The sequence below is a fragment of the Varroa jacobsoni genome, unplaced genomic scaffold, assembly GCF_002532875.2.
Source record: "Varroa jacobsoni isolate VJ856 unplaced genomic scaffold, vjacob_1.0 contig00878, whole genome shotgun sequence".
NCBI classification, from domain to species: domain Eukaryota; kingdom Metazoa; phylum Arthropoda; class Arachnida; order Mesostigmata; family Varroidae; genus Varroa; species Varroa jacobsoni.
The window spans coordinates 38213-60068 of record NW_019214546.1 but is presented as its reverse complement, the minus strand read 5'-3'; positions in this window follow the sequence as shown (position 1 = coordinate 60068).

Here is a 21856-nt window from a genome sequence, read left to right as displayed (position 1 = left end):
ATAGCAAACGATTAACGGCTAACGAAATATAATCAACTCTCATTAAGTGAAAACTCTAGAAGTTGCATGCGTATCTTTAGAGTTGAAGGTTTTAGGTGAGCACGGACAAGGTGACTCTTCAACGTTTAAAGAGGAATCCGAACCTCTAATCAAGTCAAGCCGTTGACCGTTGACCTTCATGGAGCATGAGTCTGGGATCGTTTATTGAGGTGGAATAATCGATTGCAGTACGTTTTGTCCTTCGGCAATAGTTCCCGGCAAGTCCGCCCAGGAGACGCGGAAGGTTACTACCTGCAGAAGCTTGAGTGCCATAGTTCTGGTGACGATGGGGTAGGATTCTTGACGCCAGAAACCATGCTCAAATTTTACTGCCGTAACTGAACGAGGAAAGTTGTGTTTAACAGTCGTTTCTATCAGTAGATATCAGTATAAAAAATGCAAGTGTTCTATCAAGACAGTATATACCGCTTTACCTTCAGTAGGCACCTCGGCAAAAAATTCATGAATTGAGGTTTGATTCGATTTAGCATTTGCCGTATTCAACAAATCTAGCTGTCAACGATTTTTTTCTGTTTCCTAAGCTTTAAGTTTCACACACACAAAATATATATTTTTGTCGAACGAGGAACTTATAATATTCACAAGAGCGTAACTTGCAGGCCAAAATGTCAACTACAACTCGGACAGGTGGGAAACATCGCACGGAAAAGTGCGTACACTTACAGGAAATGTATATTTGGAAATAAAAAAGCACTTCATAAATCAAGGCTTTTTTCTGCGTTAGGTTAGAAACTTTTTAAATGGCCTAAATATTCGCCTTTAATTATGTTTCATTTTCAAATCATTGCATTGCATGTATTATGAAAGCATGTCCGGCAAGCGCCAGATCGTCTTGTTTTACCCCACAGACGGGGTAGAGCAGTCTCCCTGAATCGAACTTTCATGGATACAGTATGCTTCGTTTAACTATATCAAACTTAAAAACACACGCGACACCTCTAAATCAAGTCAAACACAGTTTTGTATTTTTGAAGCTATGCGCAGGCATTTCAATGTTAACCTCAAAATGAATGGCCTGTCTAACGCTGGTCCTCAAAAGCGTTTTATAGCTACAAGGAGAGTTTAATGTTTAAGTGATTCAGATAAACATATTAGCTAATAATGCCCCATTTAATGAAGAGGTTACAGATTAGCCCTCGTTCATCGGTAAAGTTTTTTTTTCCGGAAAAGGAAAAAGTTTTTTGACTAATGCACGCCTTGCGGTAGCTTTTGTACGTTTAAATCTAATCAAAGAAGTGCTTTATTCTGTCGCCATCGAAACACATATCTGTAAACAGATCTCCATTGTTTTACCCTGTTTACATCATCTGCACCTCTGGACTGCATCATCGTGCTTCATGTTACGCGTTCCGATATTACAACGGTGGACAGCTCTTAGATCATGGCTTTATCCGTTTTCAGGCCTGTGTTGCACGCTATTGAAACGTACATTAGAGCGGGAGGAACATTATAGAGCTGTACGTATAGTTTAGAATTTTTTTTTTTGCACAAATGCTTTCATCGTTCAGAGTTAGCTTTTCGTGTGAGAGTGGCTATAACGTCGTTTTCACATGGGAATACAATTGTCACATAGGCGATGCACTTTAGAAAGGTGGCGGTAAGTATATTTTTTATATATGTCTATATATATAAAGCTCTTTTATAACAGAGTAGTTTATATAACTTTTCCTAGGAGGCAAGAGTTGAAACGGGGATTTCGGTGCTCGAAATGCAATATGGCGCATTTTAGCGCGGAGGACTTTTAGACCATGGTTAGCTTAAAATCAGGTTTAAAAGACCATTCCCAGCACACTTTAACGGTTTCCAAGAAGCAGCTGTTTGCCATTCGTAATTGACTACTGCATCCACTTTTACGTCGTCAACGTAGACTTTAGCATAAATATTTGTAACTGTAACATATTTATATGAGTTAGTATACAATATACACATAAGAGGGCCAGGAATTGTTCTCTGAGGGCAGCCTAATGAGGCTTGGGACTAAGAAAAACGACTACTACCCTTTCGCGCGTAAAAGTCTCCTTTATTTAGAAATAGTGTAATTTAATTAAGTAATTTCTTCCCTACGTCATATTTCGGTAAAATTTTAAGCAGTTTATTATGAGCCATTGTTTCAAATGCCAATCCAGTATCAAAGTATATAAAATCAAAAATTTTACCGTCGTTCATCCTAGTCATTTTGTGTTTCTAACACTTGCATAACGACGGTGTACTTCGAACTGCTTGTTCGAGATTAGACCTCTACAATTTCCATTTTTTTTGTAGACAGTAGAAAATATTAATTTTTTTTCCAAAACATGCAACAAATATGAAGGTAATTGAGCGTTTGTTGCACGTGTCGCTTTTGTCCGTGCATCTGTGGAATAGGCTGAGGGTTGAGAACTACAGCCTCCAAGCAACTTATCGTAAGGCCAATTTCCAAAAAAAAAAAATAGTTCAGCCGTTTGCTTATAATTCACAATGCTTCTAAAATTTAGCACCCAATTAAGTATTAATCTCTTACTTTCAACTACCCACAGTCATATTCTATACGTTTACCCAACCTTGAGTCAATTTCCTTTCTCCCTTGTTGTTGTAATAGCAACAGTCATCTTCATTGCTCTGTGAAAATCCCAAATTTAGCCACAGATATGTTTTGATTTCATATATGAATATTGTTAAATTAGCTTCGGCTCGTAAATTAGCTCGTGCAATTTGCAAGTCGGCACATAGTCCTTGCGGTATATTCATTTATATTTCGTCTGGTAAATCAGCTGGGAGGGATCTTATAGATACGGCCATCTGTTCCAAGTTAAAATTCGCTGATGCAGAGATGGATAGCACTGCTCTAAGCGCATCAGAATCGAAAAGCGATTAATTCCCATCATATTTCTGTGTAAACCCTATTTCTGCTCGGCCTTGTCTGCCGGCGCCACTAATACTTGGCTGTTCTTTTCTCATGACGCGATCTGCTTGTACTTCGTCCGATTGCTTCCGGAGCTTTTCTGCTACAGACTTTAATAGACTGGGTTTTGAGAGCTTCATGTTGTTCGACCGCTTGATCTGTCTACTGGAGGATCCCAGAGTCGATAAGCGTTCAACGTAGAATACACACCGACATAAACCACTGACTAATTTTCGTTTAATTGGGTTGGAAACAATTATTATCGCCACTCGCTTTGAATGACTGACGATTACTTAACAAAGACTTTCTTTGTAAAATCATTCCGTACAGTAACAGGCCGGTTTGCTTATTAGCGGCGACTATGGTTAGATGTCCTGCCTATGTTGCAGCTTCTGCCCATTACCAGTTGGGCGTCAAGTAATATTTTTTGAACTAGTCCGAATATACGTATATAGGTAATGATAAGCTCTGCTTGTAAAATACTCAGACTTTTCCTATTTTGATACTATCAAGTTATTTTTCTCAGTCTGTGCGTAGTGATTACTCCTCTGTATTGGATATCACTGAAGGTAATCTTATATGGATTTTGATGTTGCTAGACTAGTATAAGGCCTTAGGCATCGCTGTATGTCTCTTCATAAATGGTCCATTACCCCGATATACGGCCATGTGCCGAGCCAGTGAATCCAAGCTCAGAAGGCACTTGTCTTTTTTTATATTAGTGGCTCGGCACAGCGACCTTCTATTCACTTTGAGACCTCCTATTCACAAGGACACAAAGTATGACCCGTAATGATTGAATGAGGCTATGTTGTATGGCATGAGCAGCACCGTTTGGACCTTTTCCACTGGAGACCAGAATAGTATCCAACGATGGTCAGTTGACAGTTGGTTGTAGAGCAGGAGACAAAGGATAAGGTGGAAATTGTCGAACACGATGAGCTAGCTAGTGTTGGAAATGAAGGCGCAGAGCTAGATTTGGCCTATCCTCCCAGCGGAAAGGGTTACGCTCCAAATTCTGATATAGTACGGGAACTTTCCTTCAGTGTCGCAGTTGTAGTTTGTATTGCCATTGCAACGACTGCCACACAAGGTGCACATGGAATCGACGCTGAAGGCTCGACAACGTTGAGAAATATGCATACGATCGCTATACAGTGAGAATAATTTTCCGTGGGCTTAGTCGCCGCAAGCATGACGCTCTATATAAGTGCATCTCAAAGAATTCTCGAAGATGTGTGTTATTTCACGAACCAATTCTAAGGAACTATTCCTTCGCCTCTCGCATAGCATCCCGTCCGATGCAATATTATTGGGATATAAACGCATTGCTTATACGGCAGATGTTCGTAGTAGACAGCGTAGGCAAGCCGCAGGAGTTTATTCGTTGAGGAGTACGACGTTGGGCATATGAATGAAGACTTCGATAATCTCCTGTTGAGGCGGACAGGTATGCTCCTTTTTATCATATTTTACTTGTTTATATTTTTTTAATATCACATGTATATATATATATATATATATATTTTTTTTTTTTTTTATATATTGTTAATTCTGTACTTCTCCGTATGGAGTTTCTATATTAATGGAGTTATTCATAAGGCGTCAATTTCCATTGATATTGATTTTGTATTTTTTATGCATATACGGCTGACGTGGTTAAAATTATCATCAATATGGCAAAGTTGTTACGGTAGATCCAATGGCAGTTTCTCTCTCAATGGATTATATATTACTTGGGTATTCAGCTTAGGTGTTATGATTATATTTTTTAATATTTTTCGGTAACAATTTTTCCTCTATTAGCGGTGCATTTTATCTTCAACACACAATTGTTCGTTGTTTATATTTTATTAAATGTAAATATTTACGTTGTTTGCATTTTAATAAAGCCGTTATTGATTTCTTGTATTGTGCAGCTTGGTATATCTTTTCATGTAACCGTCGTGATCACAATAGTCGTATGCAAATTAGTAGACTTCTTGTTTGGTTCTCCAGGATCTCTTCTAGGCGCTATAAAGATGAGTAAGAGTTATTTACATACGTGTACAAGGTTTATCAGTTGTTCAGGGTTGCTAAATAAAGGTTTGCTTCGAATTTCCTTTATAGGATTTGTTTTTTTTTCAGACCCAATCAAATCTATTCAAGCCGTGGATTTTTTCGTAAAAAATAGTATCTTACATATATGTGTTTCGTTCTTTTACAGCATTCTGAGTTGCTTTATCAGCTTTAGGGCAATTTGGTTGCCCACTAGCATTGTCAAAGTTTTATTGCGTGTAAATACTGTATCGGACATAGTGCACAACATTATACCGGCTCTTACTTCTCAACTTTTTCTCTAAGGGTTTTAGATTTAGATGTCAAATCATATAAAACAGGGTTCCCTGGTATAGAAATCGGTCGGCATCTAAATATGTACAACAAGGTTAATATATTTTTTATTTATGCAGAGATTGTTTATGTATACGAACAATTTGGTTACTTAAATGTTGCCGCCAATGACCCATTGGTTGCAACTATAACATCCCAGAAAAATAATCTCGCCGCCTTAGTTTTTATCATACACGTATTATCTGCTTAGCATTAATCTAGTATATGCCAGAAGATTATTAAGACGTTCACCGAAGAAGTACGGAGCTCATATGGGCTTTTATGTGACAGGTGCCATAGTTGAATCCGCCTTGTTCTTCGTAAACCATGTTCCTTAAGGCTGTTGTACATAGATTATGTTTTCATATCAAATGGTTTAAAATGCAGTTATTTCGAAGTACTAACACTTAGAAATGTTCGAAATTTTTGAATCTCGCTACCTCATATCAAGTCTCTCTGTCTTTTGTCGAAATAATCTAGTTTACCTTTTAACCCGTTTTCATTTTGAACACCCATGAATATCGGATTCTGTATAAGTCAGCGGTATCTCAGTGGGTCTATAGGTAAGAATATTATTAAGGAAGTTCCACCGGTTTTGTCAACCACGCTGGTCCTTTACACCTTTAAGGGTTTGCACAACTTACCCGCGCATACCGATGTCCCAAAATACCGAACTAAAGTGACAGTTAACCCACAGGACTTACTTGACCGACGTCTATACATATTTCGATTGCGGGAAGCTAGGCCGTATTAGAATGGATAGCGTAAGATTTCGACCCTAGGCAAGCAATAGTTATAAGCCAAGCATTAGAAATAGCAGACAACTCGTTTTAGCTCTACATCAGACTTTTCTGCCAGAGGGTGCTCAGGACACTCGTCTCAGAGACGGACGTAATAAAGACTGCCGCTGATGCGACATCACGGTCTAAGGTACGGAGGGCGTAAAGTAAGAACCTTTACCGAGCACTATAATCTGAAAGTTGGAAGAGGGAGTTCGTATTCGTACGTGATTAAGGACGGTCTCGCACGCAAGGTCTAGGATGCTCCATATTCGCTCGTCCCAGTCGGAGAAAGACATCACTAAGCGTCACTCAGGGAGAAGTGGCAAGACAAGTCGGTACCCAGAAACGTCACAGCGCTTGACAAAGTGCTTTTTATCAGTGGCGGATTTCACGAATTCGAAATCGAAGAGCAAGTAGTGCGACAGACCCAATGCAAAAACCTGTCGACGGCGGAAGCGGTTCCAGAGGGGCAAGATTTGCTTTATCCAATCCCGGCGCCGAGACGTTGCTTCAAGAGGAAGCATTTGGACTTTTTGAAGTTTTTGAGAGTAGTAAAACTTTCTGTGTTCAATTATCCGTTTCGGCTACGGTTATATTATGCTGAGGACCACATATGTACAGTCTCACAGGTCGCATAACCTATTCTTTTGGCTACTGTCGGTGTGTGATTACACATTTCATTTGTTTTCATCAAAGACCCGCGGCCTTCAGCCTGCTACAGAAGCGGCAAATGAAGTCATAAAGAATCTAAAATGCAACAATAACGAGGTTCGACCGCTCGACTTTTACTTTAGTTGATGATCTTGCATTTCTTTTCAATAATGGCATGTTACCGTAAAAACCGCAAAACAGTGGACAGAATTATTTAATTATTTCAACAATTTTATTGCTGCAAAGAAAAGATTAGATCTGAAATTCTATGTAACACAAAGTACTGATGAACAGTTTTCTGCTACAAGAGACATTTAATAGAGAGTAAGATAAGCATCCCGAATTCGCTGTGACAAGAATTTGTTTTTGAGCATCCGCTCGATACCTCGAGTTTCTCTGACTTTATACCTCAGTCGCATAGCGCACGTACCCCTTGAATAGATCACAGACTACATTTCGGTTTTTATCGACATATCTGATCGCAAACGGTAGAACCCGAAGACTAGATATCAAGATAACTTTATTCTCGAAATTGAAAGAGTTTATTTCGAGCCTAAGTACATTTAGGTTCTTCAGTGATTGCTAAATATGCGTTTGCTATGTTCTGTTGCTAGAATATGATTGGTAGGTCTCTCAATGGATATATCAACGAGACGTATCAAAGAAATGAAAAAGAAGGCACAATTGATTAATTTAATCGTAAATTCCTTAGTGGCCATTTTAAGTATTCTACGTAGATACGTTGAGTTGGTTAGAATATTTGGGTATGTTCGTCGATTGTGCGCTATGACTAGTGGAGAATGTTTGTCCTGCTTGACATGCTTTTCATCTTTAAATGTTTATCTTTTATGTTTTAACTCATTCCGTGTGTGTATGCTGATTTAACACACACACACACACACACACACACACACTCTAAAGCAGCTTTATCGTATTCCGTTAAAGAAAGCCCAAACAGCGGAACTAAACTCCTAAGCTGCACTACGTTCACGTTTAAGTTGACGAGAAAGTACCTTATTCTATTACTATTCTAAAAAAAGCCCCTACTTAAGTTATAAAAACCACTCTCAGAGATATAATAAAAAAGTACACACATTTTGCGTCGTATATAAAATAATTTTATACGCTTAATTGGACTTCCATGCATATATAACATTCTGCACGCTCATTGCTGGTACGTAAATTATCTTTACATTGGTAAGCAGATCTAAACATCTTCATTTTGTATGACTTCTTGCTCACACACACCATTTGCAGAACTTATGGAAACTATCGGTTTTACGTAAAAAAAAATACATCTGTTTCCTTTCGCACAAAATACCTCAGCTAAATTTTCCTAATCACAGATGTACTCAAAAAGGATAGTTGTATATACTGTCTGAGAGAAAATCAGCACCTTCTCTTTTAGATTTCCAGATATATAACTGTTTTTCGATAAAAAAAAAATGTAAATTGTACGTTATTCACAATTCAAAATTCAAATTGGGATTAATATATTAGGTATTAGGTAATTTCCTCTCCAGTTAACAAACTGTTGGCGTTTTTGCTTTGGACTTCTTACTTCGAACTCCTAATAGAAGTGATATAACTACTAGCAGTACTGTAAACCGTCAGTTTCTGGTAACCAATCGAGTGTAAAGTCCTATTTAGGATGCGTACCATTAGTTGATTTCCCGTACATTATACTATGGGGACTTTCAATTAGATTAAACTATAGAGGTAGTCACGCGAGCACCACCGAGTACCTGTTCTGCTAATAAAAGATTCTAAGGATCTAACTTGGATAGAACTGATTTGTTCCGCAAAGTTTAAAATAGCGCGCCAACGTCGAACAAATTCCCCTTGTATCCTGATAATTTACTTTATCACTGAAGCAATCGACGCATCAAGCCATATCGGTGTACTGTTAAGCGGAGATCCATAATAATCCACAAGGAACCACGGATATTTTGAGCTATACCTATTTGTGAGGCCATATACACCTCCTGTGTTTACTACATCATTTATAAGATAAATGTATTTTTAGGACGAATAATTAACGTTACTTGAATTTAAATTAAATTAAATTAAGTTTTTAAGTGTGGGCAAACCTTTCTAAAGTTTCTTACTGCGCGGAAATCGCTGCTAGGTCTCCTATCCGCGTTTTGTTTTGTCGCTCCCTCGTCGTAACAAATGAGACTATAACAATGGTCCAAGTGATCTTATTCAGCTAACGCACAGTGTACACACCAGATATAGTAATAGAATTACATTATGTTAGCTTTTCTATCTTACGCGACAGAAAAGCTCTGGCAATCGAGCACAACACTTTGCATGTAGACAAACGACATTAATAACGACGTTGCGTTAAGGTCTCTCGATAGGTTGCATCCTATGATGAGGAATTTTGTTGAAAAATCACCCAAGAAGACTTTTGCGCTTTAGAAGAGCAACTCCTTTTTCTACAACGTTAATATAAGCCCGTAGTCATCAAAACACAAACAGAATTTTTTTGATTAGCCTATGTTCGTTAAAAATGTTTGACAAAAATAGCTGCTAATTTAAAAAACACCAGTTCCTATTGTATTGATATGATGCGCAGCCAATAATAATAATAATAATCTAGCAATTTTATCTAGTCTTTTACATAGTCTCCCACTTACATTGCCAGCAAGACGAACACTAACTCCAAATTAACACGCACATTTCATAACTTATAAAAAATAAAAAGTTATTTTTTTATTCACGTTTTCGGTGTTTAACTTAAATGAATATGAATTATGGAGACAATGTTACGGGTGAACTTTATTCATTTTCTACTGTATCATGTATGTATTAAATATATATGTATATTATCAAAGGGGGCTTTGATGCGATAAAAATACTTCAAATCGGATTAAAAAGGTTAGATAAATTTGAAGAACGATTTACCATAGAGATAATATAAAACCATACGTAAATAGTGTTTCGGCGGGCGTGCTCAGGGTCAGCCACGGTTCGTTAATATGATATTATTCCGAATTTCCTCAAAAATATATTTTGAAACCCTCTTCTAGCGAGAACTGTATGTCATAAAAGAATTCTGTCTTAAAAATTCGTAAGGGGCTACAGTAGATTTTACTGAACAGTAAATTGCCGCAAAGTGAAGGGTGATTATCAGAGGGGCCTATAATGGAATTTTCACGGACGAAGCTGTCACGCTCACCAAAATCTTACGCAAGACAAGTTACTCAATAAAAGGTGTATCTGGGATCACTTCAATGGCGTGACTGAGTTCCGTATCATGTCTTTAATTGCCTATCAGCTTGCTTAACTTATCAGCTCATGGCCAAAAAATTGTGCTTCAAGAAAAATTTCAGCACGTGGCTGCTTGAAATCGCGCTCGTACGTCGTACAGATTGTAGCCCTTATCATAGTATATATACTGTTATTTTTATGACATTCCTAATACTATACATGTGCTCTAGTTCTGCTAAAATTTTTTTCGTAATAGTGCACAATGTCGAAAGGTAAATGGACCGTTATCTAGATATAAAAAGCTTACTTAATAGGAAACTTTAATTTTACAACAGTACTTCTAAGTACTGGGTACAGTACAGGATAAATCTAAATGCGCTGTTGTCAAATTATAAAAGGTAAGTCTCTTTGATCGGTGTGAATATTATTACAATTGTTTCTAATACTAAACTCTGGTCCGATTCCCAGCATGTTATAGGCAACAAGTTTGTCGTAGAGACATCGGCTGTAAGAAGTTCTAATTCTAGCAATGGATATGATACCTCATTCCATATTCCATGACCATTAATTTGCGACAAGCTTAAATTGAATACTTTTGGGACAAACTGCTGCGTCGATTTGCGGGACGATCTGTAATTGTAGACTACGCCAACCTATATCGAAGCACAGGGAGTCCCGCATGAATCCAGAATTCATCTTAAAAAGTGTTACAGCATCAGCAGCGTAATGCACCTGGGTTTTTAGGCATTTCCATAGGTCAGCCGCTTGCTGAATGTATTTTTTTTTTTTTTAATAATGTTGTTACGTTATTGGTTATATAAAGGAAAAGTACCACCTTGCTTAAACCATATGTCTTGCAAACCTTTATCGATTTGGGTAGAAAAAAACCTGAGGTCACCATTCAGAAACAAACAAAGATTATGGTTTCATCAAAAAAAAGGATCAATTATGGTTCCAGCGCACATGCCAAACCAGGCAGTGATTTTCAAAGATATAAACCCCTTTCGTGGGATTCTTCATTCACTACAATTTGCGGACGGTAAAGAAACTTTAAAATTAAAGCCCGTCCCGCCATGTTGAAGACAGGAACAGATGTATGCGGAGAGGGATTGTAAGAAGACGATGTGCATTTACAAAGAGTAAGAAATTTCTATATATGTTACCGTTATTCAGTTTATGTGAAATCTCAATTATAACTGGGTTTGCTAGTAGACGAAGACACAAACATATTTACAATGACTCCTTGCTTGTAGATAGGATGGTAGGTCCCCTTATATCCGAGGTGCCTGTCTTTATTACATGACTATGGTTTATCTTCTTCTTAATTCATACGTTGTTGACCGGCCGGCTTCCTTTGAAAGTGCCTTTACATGGCCCTTATCTTGTGAGAGAAAAACCCCGCTCGTTCTGAAAAAAATATAATCCACTCAATCGAAAAGTATCAATCCGATGTCGCGATGATTCGATTGTATCAACTATTTTGCAACTATTCAGCCAAATTGGCGTTACGCGGGGCATCCATGGGAGAAATACTTTCCCCTCGGAGAAGTAGCCGAAAGATAGTACGGTTCATATATATATATTACAAGTATGCTTCCTTCTTAAGAATGATGAACTATTTTCGCTGTACCTTTTAGTAGTAAAAATTAAATCGACTGCTGTGTCCGTTTTGTAGAACTGAAAGAAACCAATCTATCCGATACAAAGCTTTCAACAGGAATTTTGAATAGTCGTCGAGCAAATTTCAAAAGATCGTCACATTTTACGAAGACAAACTTTCCGCCGTAAATATTCATAGGAATCAAGAAATACGATCCGTATGCTGAGATAATTCTTATTTCATCAATTATTTAGCAAATTAACCAGATTACCATTACTCTACATTATAGGAAGAAAACTAGCCTTCGGAAAAAATGTTTATACATTGAAGGGCATGGTTGAGATAGCTAATAATATTTCATCAATGGAAAAACATTTGACAGAAACAACCAGTTTATCGCTGGAAGCCAAAAACTTGAAACGTTGAAGTTCGCCTGCAGACTTGATGTTCCGCTCACAGTGTAGAGCTATAAATAAGCCACCATTATAAAGTTATACTATACTATACTATACTATAAATCTTTAAGATATCAACTTACCCAGATAGTTTAGAACATCATTCATTCATTCAGTCGGCTGCGTCTTAAGCGCAACTGTTCTGGGGGTTGGAACTCCAGCGACCCATAAGAATTCCAATTATTTCAAGGAGACGGCTTAGGTCGGATAAGGAAATAGGCAAACACAGAGTTACAGTGGTACACTGGATGAGCCCACGGGCTTTGCTCCGCGCCATTTTCGGGCTCGATTTAACTAATTTATATATTACAGTCACTCTCACCGAGACTTTCGTGTATGTATTTTGCTGCATGCAAGCTTTACCCTTTTCTAATTATTTTATTATCAACGAAGTTAAGCATAAGAGAGGTCGTCCTATGCTCGGCCTGACGCAGACGGTAGTCCGACTGTAAATCTACGCCTGTGAAATTATACTAATACCCCGCAGCAATAATTCTATTAGCTCGTAGCAGCTACCTCTTTACAAGTATTCTGTTTGTCTAATCCACTCAATATGCTACTCTATGCTATCAATGACATCGTTACATTGGCGCAATCACCATATCATCTTGCTTGAGTACTTGGTTCCAACAGAGCGTATAGCACCATGATGGTTACACTGTAATGACAATCTCGTTATTCAAGTGTCGTCTTTATTCCATCACTCTTCACTTACGCCACCGTCAGCCTATCCTAACAATTTATATACGTTGCATTTAAGCTAACGTAAACCATCGGTCAATTTCGAACCGCCACTCTTACTGGCACCTGTTTGCAGTTCTTGTAAGGTCCGGTTGTATTGATCTATTGTCCTGTCGGAAGAACCCGATTACAGTGGTCATATTTGTTTTATTTTGTGAAATTTTTTCCTCTATTCTATAGCCGTATTCCAGCTGGACCAAGTGCCACAGTAGCTTCGCTATTCGTTGTAACTAATCTGTTAACGTACTATATGTACCCAACAACGGAGGCAAGCTCGATTTCGAAATTGTCAATAAAAACTCAGCGGAACTCCACTTGCATATGTGAAGTTGATTTCCGACCGTACATTTGGCGCTGGGCTAAAGAATCATATGTACCGAGTATTTCATTAGTCGTCCCTAAAATTGACCCAGTTTCCATAACGTTCCTTTCCGGGAAAGAATTGCTTTTCGGACAAAGTATTCATCCGATAAAAAAACTGTGTTCCATATTTATTGATTGTAGACCAGGTCATTACCTTAACAGTAACTAGCAGGAAAGAAAAATGGAAGGTTTAACGTTGAATTTATTATGCAGAGCTTGAGGAAAACAAGCACCCTTCTGCAATATGGGTCTTTCCAAGGTTCATAGCAGTCGTTTGATAAAAATAGGTACTGACGCCGAACACCCTTTTAAGGAAAAAAGGCGTTCGTTAGTTGTAAATTATTCTGACTAGAATGACTGTTTTAACGTTATAACAGTAAACATGTGAAGCATCGAAAATACCTCCATAGACCAACGCTGCACCCATTTTCCACAGCCTCCAGCGTAAATATTTCACAAACTCTCAACGGTTGTCGAAAATGCCAAAAATGGGTCTACGTACCCGTGTTAACATTACGAAACAGAAACTCAGTCTGGGGGAACATTTATCCAACATAAAACATATACGCTATAAGGGTTCGAATTTCGTCAACCATTTCGCAGGTTAACCATTGGCGTTAGATTTTCGTATGGGAAAAGAAATTGCGCCTTTTAAAAATTATCCACAGACGTGAAAAAAAAACTGAGCTAATTCACATTTTATTAATTATATAAACTATTTTGGTGAGAAGAAACACTTTATGACTAGCTTAGAAAAATATGGAAAACTATCATTTAGTTCTATTGACCAATCGTTGTAAAGAATTTTAAAAGGTAAAACGACTTGTTCTTGTGATAAATATTTCCAAAATGTTCAAAAATTGTCCAGCAAATCGCAAAAAATTACTAAATTAACACTATGCTCTGTAGGAAAACTAGAGTTCCTCGGATAAAAAGTTTTTATGCAATTGGATCTATTTTGCACGCAGCTCTCTCCAGTATGAAGCTCTAGCTATCTAAAAATCAGCCCAATACGAACACTCCACAAGATCGATACGTCGATGATTGATTTGCCTGTCTATTTATGAGGTCAAACAGAGTAACAATGAAACCAACATACGTACACGAAATTTTACATATATATATAGAAGTAAATACAATTAGCTATGAAGTTCCACTTATCGAGTTAACCTTTATCAATCATATTTAGCCCCGTCGAATGGCCAGTGGTTTATTAGTTGTTTTTCTATTTCACGCACGGTATAGTATCGATATAAAGTTGCCACGGTTGCTCTGCTTCACGATTCGTCACCTGCGTCGTTCATTTAATGATAAAGGATGTAACTTTTTCTGTTCAACAGTATGCATAGCGGAGGCAAGTATTAACGTAATAAGGTCAATTGCTGCTGAGCATTGACAAAATAACGATTGTATGCAGCGAGGAATGATTTTCTTTCGTTCGACGACATGCGCTGTTGGACCAATCTGCCAGTGTTCTAGCTTGTCCTTAATCACATTAGCCAGTCACCCCTAAATGCAGTACTATTTAAAAATTGGACACCACAATATAATACTGCTACATACGAATAGAAATGTTTAGGTGATTGACTGACTGATTAAAAAAAGTAGCTACATTTTCCTATATTCGGACGCGTTCACTTTTAACATCATAACTTGTCATTTCGCCAACGCGCCAGCACTTCACACCGTAGCAGGGCCTCTCGGCATTTTACGCAATGCCTAATTCTCTGCGATGCCATTAACCACAACCTTGTGCTTTTCTAGAGTATCTACAGAGACAGATTCCTTTATTTGGCGTTTTTTAAATAAAATAATGGTTCGATCGACTTCCGCCTTCGAGGAAACGACCAACTGCTAATCGCATGCATCTCTTGTTAAAATGAAACCTCTACAAGTTCGTCCACGTAAGGACGATAGGCGGGCAATTTTTAAGCAGGGCAAAGACGCGCTTTTGGCTGTCGTCTTTCGAAGAAGTGAAAGTAGCACCCGCAGCCAGCATGACTATGATCCAGTCACTGGACTTTCAATGTTTCGTTCGATGAGCGCTCGCACATCGCCATCTAGCTTTGCACTTATTACTGAGGACGCGCCATTCGTCTTCTGCGTTAATTCCAACAGTGTTGCTTTAGGTAACAGCTAACTCATCAGCTGGCACCCTGCATTAAACTTGTTCAAAGAGAAACATCAACGACTCAATGTATCCAGAACGAGCAATGAATCGATAACGAGTTGCAAAGCAAATCATTGATCTGACCTGATCAGTAAAAGTAGCATCGTATTAAAGATCTCCTCTATTTTTTCGCTGCATCCCGCTTTTATTTACCTTTAAGAATGCCCTAGTTCAAATTTCCAACGATAATAATCGCGCTATGTTATAATATAAAGTTTGGAGAGCAATTCGGTCATAAACGAGAGGTTCATACCATTTTTTCACGATTATTACGATAAAACTGTTTCGATAGTAAAATATAGAAATATATTACAGTGGTTTTAAATTGGAAGATCAGTTAGGTGTATGACATGCTCACACAATTTGAAGTATTTACGTGAAGAGACCATGCATATCATGATAATAGCAAAGGCGGATCAAGGTATGAAGCGCCCAGACAAGAACGTATTTTTACTTTCATTTATAAGACCGTGTTGGTAACTCTATAAGCAACTATCTTAAAACACGTGACACTACAGCCTTCTTCGCACGAAATTAAGAACACCTCACTACAGAGCAATATATATATTTCAGTTCGACGTCCCTTTACGATATTATTCAAGGTACTGGTATCAAGTTTTCGACATTAAGGAGTAATTAATATTTTCTGACTGATTTATGTGTGTGTGCTTAATCTAACGCTTTGGGTCACCTGTGGGACACGCTTCAGGAAAAGAATATTACCATCCGACATTGGGAAAGTTTGTCAGAAGAACTAAATCTGATAAAACTAAGTTTGAATAACTGAAGTGGATAATGTAAAAATACGTAGTGAAAAAAAGACAATTTCCTTACGTATAAAAACTAAGTGGGTCGCCAAAATTGTTGCAAGTTTTTTTTGCTAGGCTATGTTAGGCTCCACAGTGAAGCCTCTCGCATAATGGAAAAGCTTGGTCATATGGTTCGGCTAACCCGAATCGACTTACGGTATGCTGAATAGCATGTGACAGTACGTTTACTATATACTTATGCACTTTTTGCTATAAATGGACTATGAGTCCCGTTAGGTGCGGTAGTTTTGCGTTCTTTTAGTTACGAGATAAAAAAAAAAAGGGATACTTGTTAACGAAGTGTGAATGTACGTCTGTCGGCTCGAACAATTTGCTAACGACAACTCCAAAACCAAATTTAGTAAAATTAAAAACCTGACTAGAATTTAGACAAATTGAAATGTCATAGAAGATTATTATCCAGATAACCTACACAATGTTTGAACGGTAATAATTCTACTCTAAAGGCAAAGCGTACACGCGCAGAGTTTGCATTCTGTTTTATTTAATTGTAAAGCGACTGGTACTTAGCTGTACGCGGGAATCATCGGCCGCCTATAAAGATGAAGGACCATCAGGATCAAATGGTTATAACCTACGGGATTCTTGTGCAAAGCACAAATCTGACTAAAGTTTTTTGAAAGATTGTAATATTTAATAAATTACAGGGTACATAAAGGTATTAACACATGAAAAAAGTTTCCATTAGACGTTTCAGCTGTGGAGAACACTTCACCGTTGCTTTCAATACATTATTTAAAGGTACTTGCAGGTCTCTCTTTTTGACTGCGGTCCTGAACAGTGACTGTCTGTTGGCACAGAATCATATACAGCACAAAAGCCTATTCGTTCAAAGATGATTCTTTACAATCATAGTTAGTGAGTAACGTGCCTGGAAAATTGCTTTTACTGTAAGAACGTGTCTACCACTGCGAGAATTACTAATTTTATATATATATATATATATATGTATATATAGTTTATAATTTTGGGTACTAATAATTTTGGATTGGAGATAAAGATCGTTTGTAAGATGAAGATCAACAAGGTTCGGTACGGCTTACTGCCTTGGAACATGTTTTCTAAACACTCAAAAACATGTGCATTTTTGGCTGAACGAGTATCAAGATACTAAAGTTCGCATACAGCCTAATTATAAAATAGTAAAATAGTGTAAATTCAGCTTACTTTTCACCGTCTGGCCGAAAGAGTGAGCATTTAGACTAGAATATTAAGGTCGCAAAAAGAGAATATTTCAACCGTTGAGGTGACTGCTCTAGAAGTGCGCGCCTCGTAAACAAACGTCGCAAATGGCCGCTGCACATACAACTACATAGCAATTAGATATCACTGAGCCGAAAAATCTGACAGGGTTCATTTAGCGAATCACCGATTTGTGTTCGAAAATGATAATTTGACAGGTAAACATCTATCCGAGCAAGCGATTGTTGATTGAGCAAAGCTTTCAAATTAAGAAAGCATATGTTTAATCCGATCGAACGCGCGGGAAAGCCAGTAAATCGTTTGGTAGTTATCGGAAAACCTTTCCAAAAACCGCTCTATCCAAGTCACGGAGTTCCGAAAATGATTTAGGTTAATCAATAATACGGCTTTTTGGAATACGCCAGCTGACATATGTGGTCGCGGCCCCCTCAAACGGCTCGAAGGTTTTAAAAGATCTGAGTAGCTTATGGAAGGCGTTGAAAAATAATGAAATGCTATATGGTCAAGTCCCTTGCGGCTATAAGAAATGGTCACCTCCAGAGAGTTGCGCTGGCGACGGATAGAAGCTGAATTTCGATAATACCAGTTGTTACGAAAAGTCTCTATGCCCAAGTGGCCGCCTAAGTGCGTCGAACATGGAGCGTTCTTAGCGGCACACGGTCCGCTCTTAATCATTGTATTATCGCCATTAATTTTTCTAATTCTCAGTCTTTCGACGACCTAGCTAGAATATGAACGATTAAATATAAGTTATATAGAAAAAAAATGCTTTTCGAAACAACGTCCCCTAAGGGAAATATAGATCTATGTCAATTATATTCTTTTTTCCTAGTAAATTCTATGTGACTTCAAAATAGATCGTATGATCTATCGTAGTTAACAGTAAAAATAGTTGTTCAGATATCTACAGACTTAGCGCAATAGCTTCCTGAAAATATTTGGCAAGCGTGCGATTTTACTAACCAGTATCTTGGCGAATTTTGCTGCCGGCCCAGTGATTTGGTTCACCCCGTGAGCGTACATTTCTCTTTAAAATAGAAGTTTTCCACATGTCCATTACGAATATCGTTGCGTCCTATTTATTAGCCAATTAAACTTCACACTGATGTTTCTCGTATGTCTCATTTCTAATGTTTAAGACTATCATATCGGCGTCTGTAGTTCGAATTTATATAGATGGGGTTTTCAGACATTGTTCTCGGATAGCAATTTCGCAAATAACTTATAGCAAACGCAACCATACAGCTGAGAAGTTGGCACTGTCGTTCTCTATTCCTTCCTTTGAGGGCACATTTTTTGGAATGCTTTTTAGGTGATAGGCTGGCGACCTCAACGCTCCCTTCGATATTTGCAAAATATGTTTTCTTTATAAAAAGGGTTGCTAGTGCAATGTCCTCCCTTGTTGCCGGCGAAACGATTGACCGTAGCCAGTTGCACTGGTGTTTGTCCGAAACAGCTTGCTAAAGGTCCATTATTGATTCTACATACTAAGAATCTATACGGCTTTTTCGTCAAAAGGTTTCTGGGCTGAAGTACAATCATACGTAGAAAACGGTATTTCGAAGGCAAACTCGAACAGGCCGAATCGAACTTGGGATCAGGCCGAATTCACATTACAGTTGTCTGAGGAATTTGGTATGTAACCGTACTATCATTACCCATGAATGATTCTCATTAATTAGCCGAACAATTTCCATGTATCTCTACAGACGAAACTCACTCAATAATGTCATGCTTACCTTTGCTGCCTTGATGTCATGAGGCAATGCAAAGGAACGCTTGTCTTTTTGTTGTGCCCCTGTAATGGAAAGGAATACACGGATAGGGCTTGTTGAAGTAGTTGACGAAGTAGTCATCGTGCTACTATATTTCTGCTCAAAATTGTGCTGGAACAATTAGAGAAAGAAAGAGACTAATTTTCGCTAAGGTCTTAATGCCAATATTATGAGTAATGTTATGTTTTCTTTGTTTTAAATAAAGAACTATTTGATTTTACGTTTATAGCAGTATGCAAAATATAGACGATGAAGTAGTTCCATATTTGTCTCCCATGTATTCGCATATTATTGAAATTTCCCTATTAACGTAAGGGGAATATAAGAGGACATTATATATAAGAGACTATTGTAAACCATTTCGTTCTGAGGAGATGCCTTACGTCTGTCCCTTGATGCGTAGATATCGCGGGAGTTCATTATCTAAATCATATACTTAAACAAGCTATGAGATAAAACAGTGACTGAAATCGTGTTGATGGAAACATGCATTACTTAATAATCATTTTCTTCATAGAGACTGGCGTGGCTTTACGCTCAGGCTGTGAACATTGCCGATGATTATTAGACGATGCTGGATCACGGAGGTCTCAAATTTGTTGAGGAAGCTAGAGCTTAGAAGCTAGAGAAAATGAATGTCATAATTGCTAATAGCTAAAGGAAACCTGACATATCGGCAGATGTTTTTGCAACTTATGTTAATGCACCGTTTTCGATAAACGCTGTTATTTTCGTGACGAATACGGCCCGTGACAGTCCTACGTATAGTAATAATAATCCCGTTGCTACTTCTACATAGAGCGACGAGGTGTTGATCTTAGTAAGCCTTTTACTAACTATATGTGTGTACCATACTATACCAACTGTATACCTGAACACCATTCCCGTATGGGACAGCATTTTTATTCTGAATTATCTTAGTGCGTTAGTGTTTTTTTTTAAAATGGATGGAAATCACGGCTCACACAGTTATTATAGTGCTCCGGTGTTCGCCTGTTGAATTACACAGGATTCGTTCGCCAAAATGATTGTGATGTGTTGAACGTTTCCAAAATGCAATTCATCTGAAAAACATATTTTTCCCAATTTTCATCCGTTTTAGCATTTTTAAACACATTTGAAACCTCCTTACTTCTGTTTCGCCGTGGCTTTTTGGCACATTTACGAGAATTAAAACTACTTATTTCGGTTCAATTTCGAAGCATCCTTATGGACGCAGTTACTTTGCGCTTTGCCAGTCTCCGACGCAGTTGGAAAACCGTTACCATTTGGCCCTTTTATAGCTTTGTTAAGATGGTCTTGCCATCGCGCTGTATCGTGCTTCGTTTTCGATGTTTATTTTCTCTTTTCGTTAATACAAAGGCACCGCACCCTTTACTTTCTCGGCTACATTGTTAGCTGCGTACTTCAATCTGACCCACTCAGCGTATTCTCCTCGGGATCGCTTTTGTTGTATGACTCTGGCTATTACGGTCCGTTGCTCTTCCATAGGGTCTTTTCGTATTTCACAACGAGTTTAAGCATAGTCACAAAATTGCGAAAACCATTGAAATTTACTTTAAAATAGTTTACGATCAGAAGAACGTCGTTGCTATAGAAGATAATTGCTGTTGTACACCGCGAATCCTCTGGGTCTCTTCATGAACGGAAGAAGAAGTCGGCTACCTGAGTTGTGCGTGATGGGTCGAATGTTGATACAGACGTGTGGTGAACAGCCTTTTCAGTAAGTACCATTCCTTTCATAGCAGTTTAAATATGCTTTTTTGGCGACCTTGACGTCACGTCTGCTATCATTCACAGTAAAAGAAAACAGCCTACGCATAAAGACCGCATGCAGATTGTCTATTAGAATATTGATAAATCTTTGATGAAATTCGACAGTATGTTTATGACGAGTTACAGAGGTCTAGTTCCAAGTTCGTCAAAGAAGCAAGGGATACGGAACAGACTGCAAGACGGAATGGATTCAACTGTACAGTGCATTTGTGACAGGAGCACCGTCATGCCGTCTTTATATTTGTCCCGTTAGTTTTACAAACTTTTGCATTTAAGAGATGGAAGAGTCGGTAAACGTTATTGAAAATCGGTAAAAATCTTAAGCCGGAAAAGTTCGCTAATGAAATTTATTTAAGAACGGAAACTGGGAGGCTGGCAACTACAAAGGAGATTATCTGATTATGGAACCTGTTGAGCAAAATATCATGAAGCATGGTTTCTCTGACGGCTTAATATAGGATTTATTAGAACGGAACTACGGAAATGTACCGAATTTCTCATGAATTAAGTCCAGGATAGATGGACCCATGGGGAATGTAATCCGAAAACAATTTGTGCAACTATTACCAATGAAAGGCCCGTCTAGAGCATACCGCCAACATAGGTTTGACATAGGTGGCTCTGTGTCGTCCGTTAGACGAGAAAATGATGTCGGACTGAAAGAAAGTGACTACGGCGGCAGTGCTGAATAGAGTCGGGTATAAGCTCATGCTTATGTTTGCAATGGATATCAAAAGTCACTTTCTTGCAGAAAAGGAAACTGTCTACATTAGCAGATATCCCAATTTCTTAAAGATAAGCTAATAATTAGGTCGGTGTGATTATTGGACACAATATTTCACTGCCCCCCACGCTGCACGAAGGAAACAGAATGAAGCAATAACTTCAGTCCCCCATATCTTGCGGATTTAAGTTCGGTTATTGGTGATTTCAATTGTTTTCATAGTTTAAAAAGGGATGATGAGTGTCGAAGGGTACCCTAC